This window comes from Xenopus tropicalis, chromosome 8 (assembly GCF_000004195.4).
Source record: "Xenopus tropicalis strain Nigerian chromosome 8, UCB_Xtro_10.0, whole genome shotgun sequence".
Classification (NCBI taxonomy): domain Eukaryota; kingdom Metazoa; phylum Chordata; class Amphibia; order Anura; family Pipidae; genus Xenopus; species Xenopus tropicalis.
Window position 1 is genome coordinate 16741850 of NC_030684.2, and position 12777 is coordinate 16754626.

A 12777-nucleotide genomic window follows, 5' to 3' on the forward strand; every position below is an offset into this window, starting at 1 on the left:
ACGAGCACATTTTTCACTTACCTTTTCTTTAATCAGGAGACTCCAGAAATCCTGGACATGAAGATCTGTCAGGTAAGAAAAAATAATAGGGTCACAATAGAGAAAGACATTTTAAATTCACTTTGGGGGGGCAATTTATTAGGCACCGACGACTTCAGCATTGGTGAGTCTGTCCCACCTCCTTATTATGCCCTGTGTTACACAGCAACATACTCCTTCTATTTCTTATATATTTATATCAAATAACACTTTCCCAAACTTTGCTTTACTTTCAGCCATGAGAATAATTTCTACAATCTTTTTTTCTGTCTTAAACAGGATGAAGAAGTGATTGAGCAGGAGAGCCCCGACACCGGCCCCTGCCACTCACAGGTAAGCAGAAAATAACACATGAATGAACAAGATCCATTTTTATCATCTTCTCTGCTGATCTGAGGTTTTCTTTCATAACCAGGAACGCTTGAATGAATGTGGAGACCCTCCAATCAACACCTGCGAGGTACGGGGGCCAAAAGTTTGCAGGGGTCCCAATGTGTTTTTATTTAAGCTAAAGGGTTCATGAACAATAGGGGCAAATAAAAATCACCTTATATTTTATGTAAGACTGTATATTTGCTTCTTTATTACAATCTGCAACATCTTTCTCTTACCTTTTTTTTAATCAGGAGACTCCAGAAATCCTGAACATGAACATCTGTCAGGTAAGGATAAATAATAGGGTCACAATAGAGAAAGGCATTTTCGATTCACTTTGGGGGGGCAATTTATTAGGCACCGACGACTTCAGCGTTGGTGAGTCTGTCCCACCTCCTTATTATGCCCTGTGTTACACAGCAACATACACCTTCTATTTCTCATATATTTATATCAAATAAGACTTTCCCAAACTTTGCTTTACTTTCAGCCATGAGAATTTGTTTTACAATCTTTTTTTTCTGTCTTAAACAGGATGAAGAAGTGATTGGGCAGGAGAGCCCCGACACCGGCCCCTGCTACTCACAGGTAAGCAGAAAATAACACATGAATGAACAAGATGCATTTTTATCATCTTCTCTGCTGATCTGAGGTTTTCTTTCTTAACCAGGAACCCTTGGAAGAGCAGGAGGACCCTCCCATCAACACCTGCGAGGTACGGGGGCCTAAATATTTGCAGGGGTCCCAATGTGTTTTAATTTAAGCTAAAGGGTTCATGAACAATAGGGGCAAATAAAAATCACCTTATATTTTATGTAAGACTGTATCTTAGCTTCTTTATTACAATCTGCAACATCTTTCTCTTACCTTTTTTTAATCAGGAGACTCCAGAAATCCTGGACAGGGACATCTGTCAGGTAAGGAAAAATAATAGGGTCACAATAGAGAAAAACATTTTAGATTTACTTTGGGGGGGCAATTTGTTAGGCACCGACGACTTCCCAAACTTTTGCTTGGGAAAAGCTATAATGCACAAACTGATACCATTTATTAAATGTACTTGCATTTTACTGTCTTTTAACCAGGATTGTGAAGAACCAGCTGAGGCGAGCAGCTACAAGGTAATAACCAATGAGAGAAAAAAAGACACTGATCATAATTCATTATATAATTAAAGTAATTAAACAGATGTATTTGATCATATTCTCTACTGAAATGAGTTGATCTTATACAATGATGTTTTCTTCTTTAACTAGGAACCCTTGGAAAGCTGTGAGGAACCTCAGCTAGAGACGTTTGAGGTAAGCAGCAATGAATTGTATTTTGAATGATCATTTTGCCCTCAATATAATATTATAGCTTTTTAAACCTATTTGGGCCCCAACATCTCCCAAACTCCTATATAGGCCCCATTCCACCCATGCCTAAATGTTAGTTGTTTCTTAACAGAAAGGCCAGAGCCAAATGTAACAACCATCCACCCCACTACGTAGCTCTGATTTATGGGTAATGCAAATGTAGATGTTTGGGTGTTGCATTTCTTCTTTAATTGTGGGTTTAGTTCATTTATTAACATATATTAACAATAGCAAAAGATATTTTAAAAGAATATCAAATGCAAATTCACTTTGGGGAGGCAATTTGTTGACTTCAGCGTTGGTGAGTCTGTCCCACCTCCTTATTATGCCCTGTGTTACACAGCAACATACACCTTCTATTTTTCACATATTTATATCAAATAACACTTTTACACACTTTGCTTTACTTTTAGCCATAAAAATTTGTTTTACAATATTTTTCTGTTTTAAACAGGAGGAAGACGTGACTGGGCAGGAGAGCCCCGACACCGGCCCCTGCCACTCACAGGTAAGCAGAAAACAACACATGAATAAAAAAAAATGCATTTTTATCATCTTCTCTGCTGATCTGAGGTTTTCCTTCTTAACCAGGAACCCTTGGAAGAGAGTGGAGACCCTCCAAATCAACACCTGTGAGGTACGGGGGCCAAAAAGTTTGCAGGGGTCCCAATGTGTTTTAATTTGAGCTACAGGGTTCATGAACAAAATCTGTAAAGGATAATAATCATATTTACCTAACAGGGAACCTTATCTACTAACATAGTGTAACTGAGGCTAACTTGCCCAAATGCAGTTGCCCATACCAACCAGTCAGCATCTGTTTAGCGGTCTTCTATCTTGTATAAATTAGAAAATGAAAAGAATATGATTGGCTCCTATGATTGCATCCACTCATACAATGTAACTCATAGGCTACTGCCGGGGAGGGGAGAGTAGGGGCAAATAAAAATCACCCTATATTTTATACAAGACTGTATATTAGCTTCTTTATTACAACGTGGAACATCTTTCTCTTACCTTTTCTTTATTAAGGAGACTCCAGAAATCCTGGAACCGGACATCTGCCAGGTAAGAAAAAATAATAGGGTCACAATAGAGATAGACATTTTAGATTCACTTTAGGGGGGCAAATTTGTTAACACGGGCTGGGAAGTCCGACCCCATGTCCCTAAATACTTGATGTGCCGGCGCCCCGAGCCATTGCGCTGCCTTGGGGTTTAGGCAAACAGAGTGGATTTTGGTGGGAAACTCCTGAGTATAGCTCCAGCCAACACAATGGCTCCAGGTGCAGGCAATAAGCTTTTTGGGGTACAGGGGGAAGATATTCAGCCTGAGTTTAAGCTCAGGCCGAGAATCCACCACATCTGCCATTCCCCCTATACAAGTAAATAAGCACCACTGTGTCGGGCTCATTTACAGCCTCAAGTTGTGGTTGAGCAAAAAATGGTGCAGTTAATGCACAAACTGATACCATTTATTAAATATTCTTGCATTTTTCTGTCTTTTAACCAGGATTGTGAAGAACAAGCTGAGGCGAGCAGCTACAAGGTAATAACCAATGAGAGAAAAAAGACACTGATCATAATTCATTATATAATTAAATTAATTGAACAGATTTATTTGATCATATTCTCTACTGAAGTGAGTTGATCTTATACAATGATGTTTTCTTCTTTAACTAGGAACCTTGGAAAGCTGTGAGGAACCTCAGCTAGCGACCACTGAGGTAAGCAGCAATGAATTAAATAGCAATTTAAATGGCAATTTAAGCCCCCTCTGACTAACACTAACATTGGGGGGGTTAGGTTCTGCAGAGTTTGCAGCCACCAATCAAATGCACAAGTAAGGGAGCAGGGAGCCACTGGGGCTCTGTTCTTACTAATGTTGTAAAACTGTATTTATATTTCCCAGGAGTCACCGATGGAAACTGGCCCCGACACCGGCCAAACAGAGAGCTCAGCAACGAAACTGAGCGAGGAGGAGGTGAAGGAGATTGAGGAGGTTTGAGCTGAATTTAATATTTTTTCTCTCAATATATCATTAAACCATTTTAAACCTATTCGGGCCCCCTATCCCACCACATCATACAAACTCTTATGTAAGTCCCATTCCACTCTTACCTGAATGTCAAATGCACAAGTGCTCAGTGGGGCAGTTGGTCACCACTTTTTGCCTCCGTTACAGCCTCTCAGACCTTCCACATCTCTCATTGCCCTTCTAGAAAATGCAGACTAAAGCCAAGATCCAGGCTTCACTATACATAGTCCTGCAATCAGAGGATTTTTTCTCCGTTAGCTGGGGATTTATTTTAAGAATGAATGAATCCTTTCCTTGTTCTACAAAATACAATGTTAGCAGTTCCGCAAAATGAGTTGCTCTGATTAAACCCTTTTTTCTCTTCCTCAGGAGGATAACATCACCCCACTCTCGGAGAAATACCCAGTAAGTAGCTGTAAAGCTGGAGAGAATTGGGCTTGTTAAGTAGTTGCCTACAGTCAGTCACATATTTTATTAGGCTGGGGGGTGGCTGTTTGTCCTTTCCTGGGTACTGGATGCCAGGGGGGCTGTAAGATGCCACAGACTAGTACCACTATTTATTTGGCTTGGCGGGGTGATTTGTGCCTCTGATGGTACTGGAATGCCAGGGGGGTGGAAGGTGCCACAGATCTGTCACTATTCTTTTGGGCTCTGGGGGGCTGTTTGTTTGCCTCTGGGTACTTGGGAATAGCCAGGTGGGGCTGTAAGGTGCCACAGACAGTCACTGATTTTATGGGGCTGAGTAGGGGCTGATTAGTTCCTCCTGGTACTAGGGATGCCAGGGGGGTGGAAGGTGCCATCAGACACATCACTATTTACTTGGGCTGAGAAGGGGCGTTTGTTCCTCTGGGTACTGGAGATCTCAGGGGGGTGTAAGGTGCCACAGACAGTCATCTATCTTTGGGGCTGGGGGGGGCTGTCTTGTGCCTCTGGGACTGAGGAATGGCCAGATTGGGGGCTAGATGATTGCGCACATGACAGTCACTATTATTTTGGGCGTGGGGCGTGGGGCTTGTTTCTCTGGGATCCGGGAATGCCAGGGGGGCTGGTATAGAGTGGCAGCGAGACAGTCAACTATTATGGAAAGCTTGGGGGGGGGGTCTTATAGCTACTCATGGTATGGAATCGCCAGAGGGCGTAAGGTAGACACAGCACAATCCTATTATGGGCTGCGAGGGGGAGGGCTGATTGTATGTCCTACTGGTACTCCGGAATCGACCAGGGGGGTGGAAGGTGCCACAGAACATACTATTTATTTTGGGACTGGGGGCTGTTTGTTCCTCTGCACATACTGTGGGGAAGCCAGGGGGGCTGTAAGTGTCACAGAACACTAACTATTTTATTGGGCTTGGGAGGGGTTTTGTGACACTCTGGTACTGGGAATTGCCAGGGGGGCTTTAAGGTGCCACAGACAGTCACTATTTGTTGCTGGGGGGCTTCTTTTCATCTGGCGTCTAGGGAATGCCAGGGGGGCTGTAAGGTACCACAGACAGTCACTTTATTGGGCTGGGGGGCTGTTTTGTGCCTCTGGGTACTGGGAATGCCAGGGGGGTGATACGGTGCCACAGACAGTCACTATTATTGGGCTGGGGGGGCTTGTTGTGCCTCTGGTACTGGGAATGCAGGCGGGGCGGTAAGGTGCCACAGACAGTCACTATTTATTGGGCTGGGGGGCGCGGTTTGCCTCGGGTACTCGAATGCCAGGGGGCTGTAAGGTGAACAGACATGTCACTATTTATTGGGCATGGGGGGGGGCCGTTGTCCCTGGGTACTGGATGCAGGGGGGCTGTAAGGTGCCACAGACAGTCACATAATTGGGACGGGGGGGCTCTGTATATGTGCCTCCTAGGGTCTAGGGAAGGCCAGTGTTTGGGCCTGAAGGTGTACCAATCATGACAGACGTATTATATTGGCCTGGGGGGCTGTTTTGTGTCTCTGGGTACTGGCAAGCAAGGAAGGGCTTGTAAGTGTCACACGCCAGTCACTATTTAATTGGCTGGGGGGGCGGGCGCGTGTTGTTCCTCTGGGTACTGGGAATGCCAGGGGGGACTGTAGATAGGCCACAGACAGTCTATATTAGTGGCTGGGGGGGCTGTTTGGCCTCTGGGTACTGGGAATGCCAGGGGGCTGTAAGGTGCCACAGACATCACTATTTTGGGCTGGGGGGAGCGTTTGTTCCTCTGGGTACTGGGAATGCCAGGGGGCCTGTTAAGGTGACACACAGAAGTCACTATTTATTGGGCTGGGGGGCTGTTGTGTTGCTCTGCGTACAGTGGATGCAGGGGGGCGTAAGGTGCCACAGACAATCACTATTTATTGGGCGGGGGGGGCTGTTTGTGCTCTCTGGGTACGGGAATGCCAGGGGGGTGGCAGGTGCCACAGTACAGTCACTATTTATTCGGGGTCTGGGGGGGCTTGTTTGTGCCTCTGGGTATGGGAATGCCAGGGGGCGTAAGGTGCCACAGACAGTCTACTTATTTATTGGCTGGGGGGCTGTTTGTGGGCCTCTGGCTACTGGGATGCCAGGGCTGTAAGGTGCCACAGACAGTCACTATTTTATGGCTGGGGGGCTGTTTGTTCCTCTGGTACTGGGAATGCACAGGGGGCTGTAAGGTGCCAACAGACAAGTCAATTAATTTATGGGTGGGGGGGCTGTTTGTCCCTCTGGTACTGGGAATGCAAGGGGGTGGAAGGTGCCACAGACAGTCACTATTTATTGGGCCTGGGGGGCTGTTTTGTGCTCTGGGTACTGGGAATGCAGGGGGGCTGTAAGTGCCACAGACAGTCACTATTTATTTGGGCTGGGGGGGCTGCTTTGTGCCCTTGGGTACTGGGAATGCCAGGGGGCCTGTAAAGGTGCCAACGACGTATCACTATTTTATTGGGCTGGGGGGCTGTTTGTGCCTCTGGGTATTGGGAATGCCAGGGGAGGCTGTAAGGTGCCACACAGTCACTATTTTATTGGGCTAGGGCTGCTTTTGTGCTTCTGGTACTGGGATAGCCAGGGGATTGATTAGGTGCCACAGACACTACATATTTATTGGGCTGGGTGGGGGGGCTGTTTGCTGCTCTGTACTTGGGAATGCCAGGCGGGGCTGTAAGGTGCCACAGACAGTCACTATTTATTGGGCTTGGGGGGGGGGGTTTGTTCCTCTGGGTACTGGGAATGCCAGGGGGGCTGTAAGTGCCACAGACAGTCACTATTTATTGGGCTGGGGGGGCTGTTTGTGCCTTCTGGTACTGGGAATGCCAGGGGGCTGTAAGGTGCCACAGTCAGTCACTACTTTATTGGGCTGGGGGGGGGGCTGTTGTGCCTCTGGGTACTGGGAATGCCAGGGGGGCTGTAAGGTGCCACAGACATCACTATTTTATTGGCCTGGGGGGGGCTGTTTTGTGCCTCTGGTACTGGGAATGCAGGGGGGCTGGAAGGTGCCACAGACAGTCACTATTTATTGGGCTGGGGGGGGGCTGTTTGTGCCTCTGGGTACTGGGAATGCCAGGGGGGCTGTAAGGTGCCACAGACAGTCCACTATTTATTTGGGCTGGGGGGGGGCTGTTGTTCCTCTGGGTACTGGGAATGCCAGGGGGGCTGTAAGGTGCCACAGACAGTCACTATTTTATTGGGCTGGGGGGGGCTGTTTGTGCCTCTGGGTACTGGGAATGCCAGGGGGGCTGTAAGGTTCACAGACAGTCCACTAATTATGGGCTGGGGGGGGCTGTTTCTGCCTCTGGGTATGGGAATGCCAGGGGGGCTGTAAGGTGCCACAGACAGTCACTATTTATTGGGCTGGGGGGGGGGCTGTTTGTGCCTCTGGGTACTGGGAATGCCAGGGGGGCTGTAAGGTGCCACAGACAGTCACTATTTATTGGGCTGGGGGGGCTGTTTGTGCCTCTGGGTACTGGGAATGCCAGGGGGGCTGTAAGGTGCCACAGACAGTCACTATTTATTGGGCATGGGGGGGGCTGTTTGTGCCTCTGGGTACTGGGAATGCCAGGGGGGCTATTAAGGTGCCACAGACAGTCACTATTTATTGGGCTTGGGGGGGGGGGGGGGGGTTTGTTCCTCTGGGTACTGGGAATGCCAGGGGGCTGTAAGGTGCCACAGACAGTCACTATTTATTGGGCGGGGGGGGCTGTTTGTGCCTCTGGGTACTGGGAATGCCAGGGGGCTGTAAGGTGCCACAGACAGTCACTATTTATTGGGCTGGGGGGCTGTTTGTGCCTCTGGTACTGGGAATGCCAGGGGGGCTGTAAGGTGCCACAGACAGTCACTATTTATTGGGCTGGGGGGGCTGTTTGTGCCTCTGGGTACTGGGAATGCCAGGGGGGCTGTAAGGTGCCACAGACAGTCACTATTTATTGGGCTGGGGGGGGCTGTTTGTTCCTCTGGGTACTGGAATGCCAGGGGGGCTGTAAGGTGCCACAGACAGTCACTATTTATTGGGCTGGGGGGCTGTTTGTGCCTCTGGTACTGGGAATGCCAGGGGGGCTGTAAGGTGCCACAGACAGTCACTATTTATTGGGCTGGGGGGGCTGTTTGTGCCTCTGGGTACTGGGATGCCAGGGGGGGCTGTAAGGTGCCACAGACAGTCACTATTTATTGGGCTGGGGGGGGCTTTTGTTGTCCTCTGGGTACTGGAATGCCAGGGGGGCTGTAAGGTGCCACAGACAGTCACTATTTATTGGGCTGGGGGGGCTGTTTGTTCCCTGGGTACTGGGAATGCCAGGGGGCTGTAAGGTGCCACAGACAGTCACTATTTATTGGGCTGGGGGGGCTGTTTGTTCCTCTGGGTACTGGAATGCCAGGGGGTTGTAAGGTGCCACAGACAGTCACTATTTATTGGGCTGGGGGGGGGCTTGTTTGTGCCTCTGGGTACTGGGAATGCCAGGGGGGCTGTAAGGTGCCACAGACAGTCACTATTTATTGGGCTGGGGGGGGGTTGTTTTCCTCTGGGTACTGGGAATGCCAGGGGGGCTGTAAGGTGCCACAGACAGTCACTATTTATTGGGCTGGGGGGGGTTTGTGCCTCTGGGTACTGGGAATGCCAGGGGGGCTGTAAGGTGCCACAGACAGTCACTATTTATTTGGGGCTGGGGGGGCTGTTTGTGCCTCTGGGTACTGGGAATGCCAGGGGGGCTGTAAGGTGCCACAGACAGTCACTATTTATTGGGCTGGGGGGGCTGTTTGTGCCTCTGGGTACTGGGAATGCCAGGGGCTGTAAGGTGCCACAGACAGTCACTATTTATTGGGGCTGGGGGGCTGTTTGTGCCTCTGGGTACTGGGAATGCCAGGGGGGCTGTAAGGTGCCACAGACAGTCACTATTTATTGGGCTGGGGGGCCTTTGTGCCTCTGGGTACTGGAATGCCAGGGGGGCTGTAAGGTGCCACAGACAGTCACTATTTATTGGGCTGGGGGGGGTGTTTGTCCTCTGGGTACTGGGAATGCCAGGGGGGCTGTAAGGTGCCACAGACAGTCACTATTTATTGGGCTGGGGGGGCTGTTTGTGCCTCTGGGTACTGGGAATGCCAGGGGGGTGGAAGGTGCCACAGACAGTCACTATTTATTGGGCTGGGGGGGCTGTTTGTTCCTCTGGGTACTGGGAATGCCAGGGGGGCTGTAAGGTGCCACAGACAGTCACTATTTATTGGGCTGGGGGGGCTGTTTGTTCCTCTGGGTACTGGGAATGCCAGGGGGGTGTAAGGTGCCACAGACAGTCACTATTTATTGGGCTGGGGGGGCGGTTTTTTCCTCTGGGGTACTGGGAATGCCAGGGGGGCTGTAAGGTGCCAGAGACAGTCACTATTTATTGGGCTGGGGGGGCTGTTTGTGCCTCTGGGTACTGGGAATGCCAGGGGGGCTATAAGATGCCACAGACAGTCACTATTTATTGGGCTTGGGGGGGCGTTGTTCCCTCTGGGTACTGGGAATGCCAGGGGGCTGTAAGGTGCCACAGACAGTCACTATTTATTGGGCTGGGGGCTGTTTGTGCCTCTGGGTACTGGGAATGCCAGGGGGCTGTAAGGTGCCACAGACAGTCACTATTTATTGGGCTGGGGGGCTGTTTGTGCCTCTGGGTACTGGGAATGCCAGGGGGGCTGTAAGGTGCACAGACAGTCACTATTTATTGGGCTGGGGGGCCTGTTTGTTCCTCTGGTACTGGGAATGCCAGGGGGGCTGTAAGGTGCCACAGACAGTCAACTATTTATTGGGCTGGGGGGGCTGTTTGTGCTCTGGGTACTGGGAATGCCAGGGGGGCTGTAAGGTGCCACAGACAGTCACTATTTATTGGGCTGGGGGGGCTGTTTGTTCCTCTGGGTACTGGGAATGCCAGGGGGGCTGTAAGGTGCCACAGACAGTCACTATTTATTGGGCTGGGGGGGCTGTTTGTGCCTCTGGGTACTGGGAATGCCAGGGGGGCTGTAAGGTGCCACAGACAGTCACTATTTATTGGGCTGGGGGGGCTGTTTGTGCCTCTGGGTACTGGAATGCCAGGGGGGCTGTAAGGTGCCACAGACAGTCACTATTTATTGGGCTGGGGGGGGCTGTTTGTGCCTCTGGGTACTGGGAATGCCAGGGGGGCTGTAAGGTGCCACAGACAGTCACTATTTATTGGGCTGGGGGGGGCTGTTTGTTCCTCTGGGTACTGGGAATGCCAGGGGGGCTGTAAGGTGCCACAGACAGTCACTATTTATTGGGCTGGGGGGGCTGTTTGTGCCTCTGGGTACTGGGAATGCCAGGGGGCTGTAAGGTGCCACAGACAGTCACTATTTATTGGGCTGGGGGGGGCTGTTTGTGCCTCTGGGTACTGGGAATGCCAGGGGGGCTGTAAGGTGCCACAGACAGTCACTATTTATTGGGCTGGGGGGGGCTGTTTGTTCCTCTGGGTACTGGGAATGCCAGGGGGGCTGTAAGGTGCCACAGACAGTCACTATTTATTGGGCTGGGGGGGCTGTTTGTGCCTCTGGGTACTGGGAATGCCAGGGGGCTGTAAGGTGCCACAGACAGTCACTATTTATTGGGCTGGGGGGGCTGTTTGTTCCTCTGGGTACTGGGAATGCCAGGGGGCTGTAAGGTGCCACAGACAGTCACTATTTATTGGGCTGGGGGGGCTGTTTGTTCCTCTGGGTACTGGAATGCCAGGGGGGCTGTAAGGTGCCACAGACAGTCACTATTTATTGGGCTGGGGGGCTGTTTGTGCCTCTGGGTACTGGGAATGCCAGGGGGGTGTAAGGTGCCACAGACAGTCACTATTTATTGGGCTGGGGGGGCTGTTTGTGCCTCTGGGTACTGGGAATGCCAGGGGGGCTGTAAGGTGCCACAGACAGTCACTATTTATTGGGCTGGGGGGGCTGTTTGTGCCTCTGGGTACTGGAATGGCCAGGGGGGCTGTAAGGTGCCACAGACAGTCACTATTTATTGGGCTGGGGGGGGCTGTTTGTTCCTCTGGGTACTGGGAATGCCAGGGGGGCTGTAAGGTGCCACAGACAGTCACTATTTATTGGGCTGGGGGGGCTGTTTGTTCCTCTGGTACTGGGAATGCCAGGGGGGCTGTAAGGTGCCACAGACAGTCACTATTTATTGGGCTGGGGGGGGCTGTTTGTGCCTCTGGGTACTGGGAATGCCAGGGGGCTGGTAAGGTGCCACAGACAGTTCACTATTTATTGGGCTGGGGGGCTGTTTGTTCCTCTGGGTACTGGGAATGCCAGGGGGGCTGTAAGGTTGCCCACAGACACGGTCCCACTATTTATTGGGGCTGGGGGGCTGTTGTGCCCTGGGTACTGGGATGGCCAGGGGGGCTGGTAAGGGTGCCACAGGATAGTCACTTATTATTAGGGGCTGGGGGGGGCATTTTTGTGCCCTCTGGGTACTGGGAATGCCAGGGGGGCTGTAAGGTGCCACAGACAGTCACTAATTTATGGGCTGGGGGGGGCTGTTTGTGGCCTCCTGGGTACTCTGGGAATGCCAGGGGCCTGTAAGGTGCCACAGAACAGTCACTATTTATTGGGCTGGGGGGGGGGCTTTTTGTGCCTCTGGGTCACTGGGAATGCCAGGGGCGCTGTAGGTGCCACAGACAGTCACTATTTATTGGGCTGGGGGGGGGCTGTTTGTGCTTCTGGGTAGCTGGGAATGCCAGGGGGGGCTGTAAGGTGCCGACATGACAGTCATTCTATTTTTATTGGGCTGAGGGGGCTGTTTGGTCTCTGAAGTCTGGGAATGGGCCAGGGGGGCTTGTAAGGTGCCACAGACAGTCACTAATTTTATTGGGTTGGGGGGCTGTTTGTGGCCCTGGGTACCTGTGGAAGCCAGGTGAGGCTGTAAGGTGCCACAGACAGTCACTATTTATTGGGCTGGGGGGGCTGTTTTGTGCCTCTGGGTACTGGGAATGCCAGGGGGGCTGTAAGGTGCCACAGACAGTCACTATTTATTGGGCTTGGGGGGGCTGTTTGTGCCTCTGGGTACTGGAATGCCAGGGGGGCTGTAAGGTGCCACAGACAGTCACTATTTATTGGGCTGGGGGGGGCTGTTTGTGCCTCTGGGTACTGGGAATGCCAGGGGGGCTGTAAGGTGCCACAGACAGTCACTATTTATTGGCTGGGGGGGCTGTTTGTGCCTCTGGGTACTGGGAATGCCAGGGGGGCTGTAAGGTGCCACAGACAGTCACTATTTATTGGGCTGGGGGGGGGCTGTTTGTGCCTCTGGGTACTGGGAATGCCAGGGGGGCTGTAAGGTGCCACAGACAGTCACTATTTATTGGGCTGGGGGGGCTGTTTGTGTCCTCTGGGTACTGGGAATGCCAGGGGGGCTGTAAGGTGCCACAGACAGTCACTATTTTATTGGGCTGGGGGGGGCTGTTTGTGCCTCTGGGTACTGGGAATGCCAGGGGGGCTGTAAGGTGCCACAGACAGTCACTATTTATTGGGCTGGGGGGCTGTTTGTGCCTCTGGGTACTGGGAATGCCAGGGGGC

At 51.1% G+C, this 12777-nt stretch overlaps 1 long non-coding RNA gene across 1 annotated transcript; it reads left to right on the top strand.

Moving 5' to 3' along the window:
* The first annotated feature begins 3463 nt into the window (after positions 1 to 3463).
* On the top strand, positions 3464 to 4216 carry LOC116407008. The gene is made up of 3 exons (XR_004219977.1): positions 3464 to 3498; positions 3684 to 3773; positions 4179 to 4216. It is a non-coding gene; the product is annotated as an uncharacterized LOC116407008 (long non-coding RNA).
* Positions 4217 to 12777: the final 8561 nt, after the last annotated feature.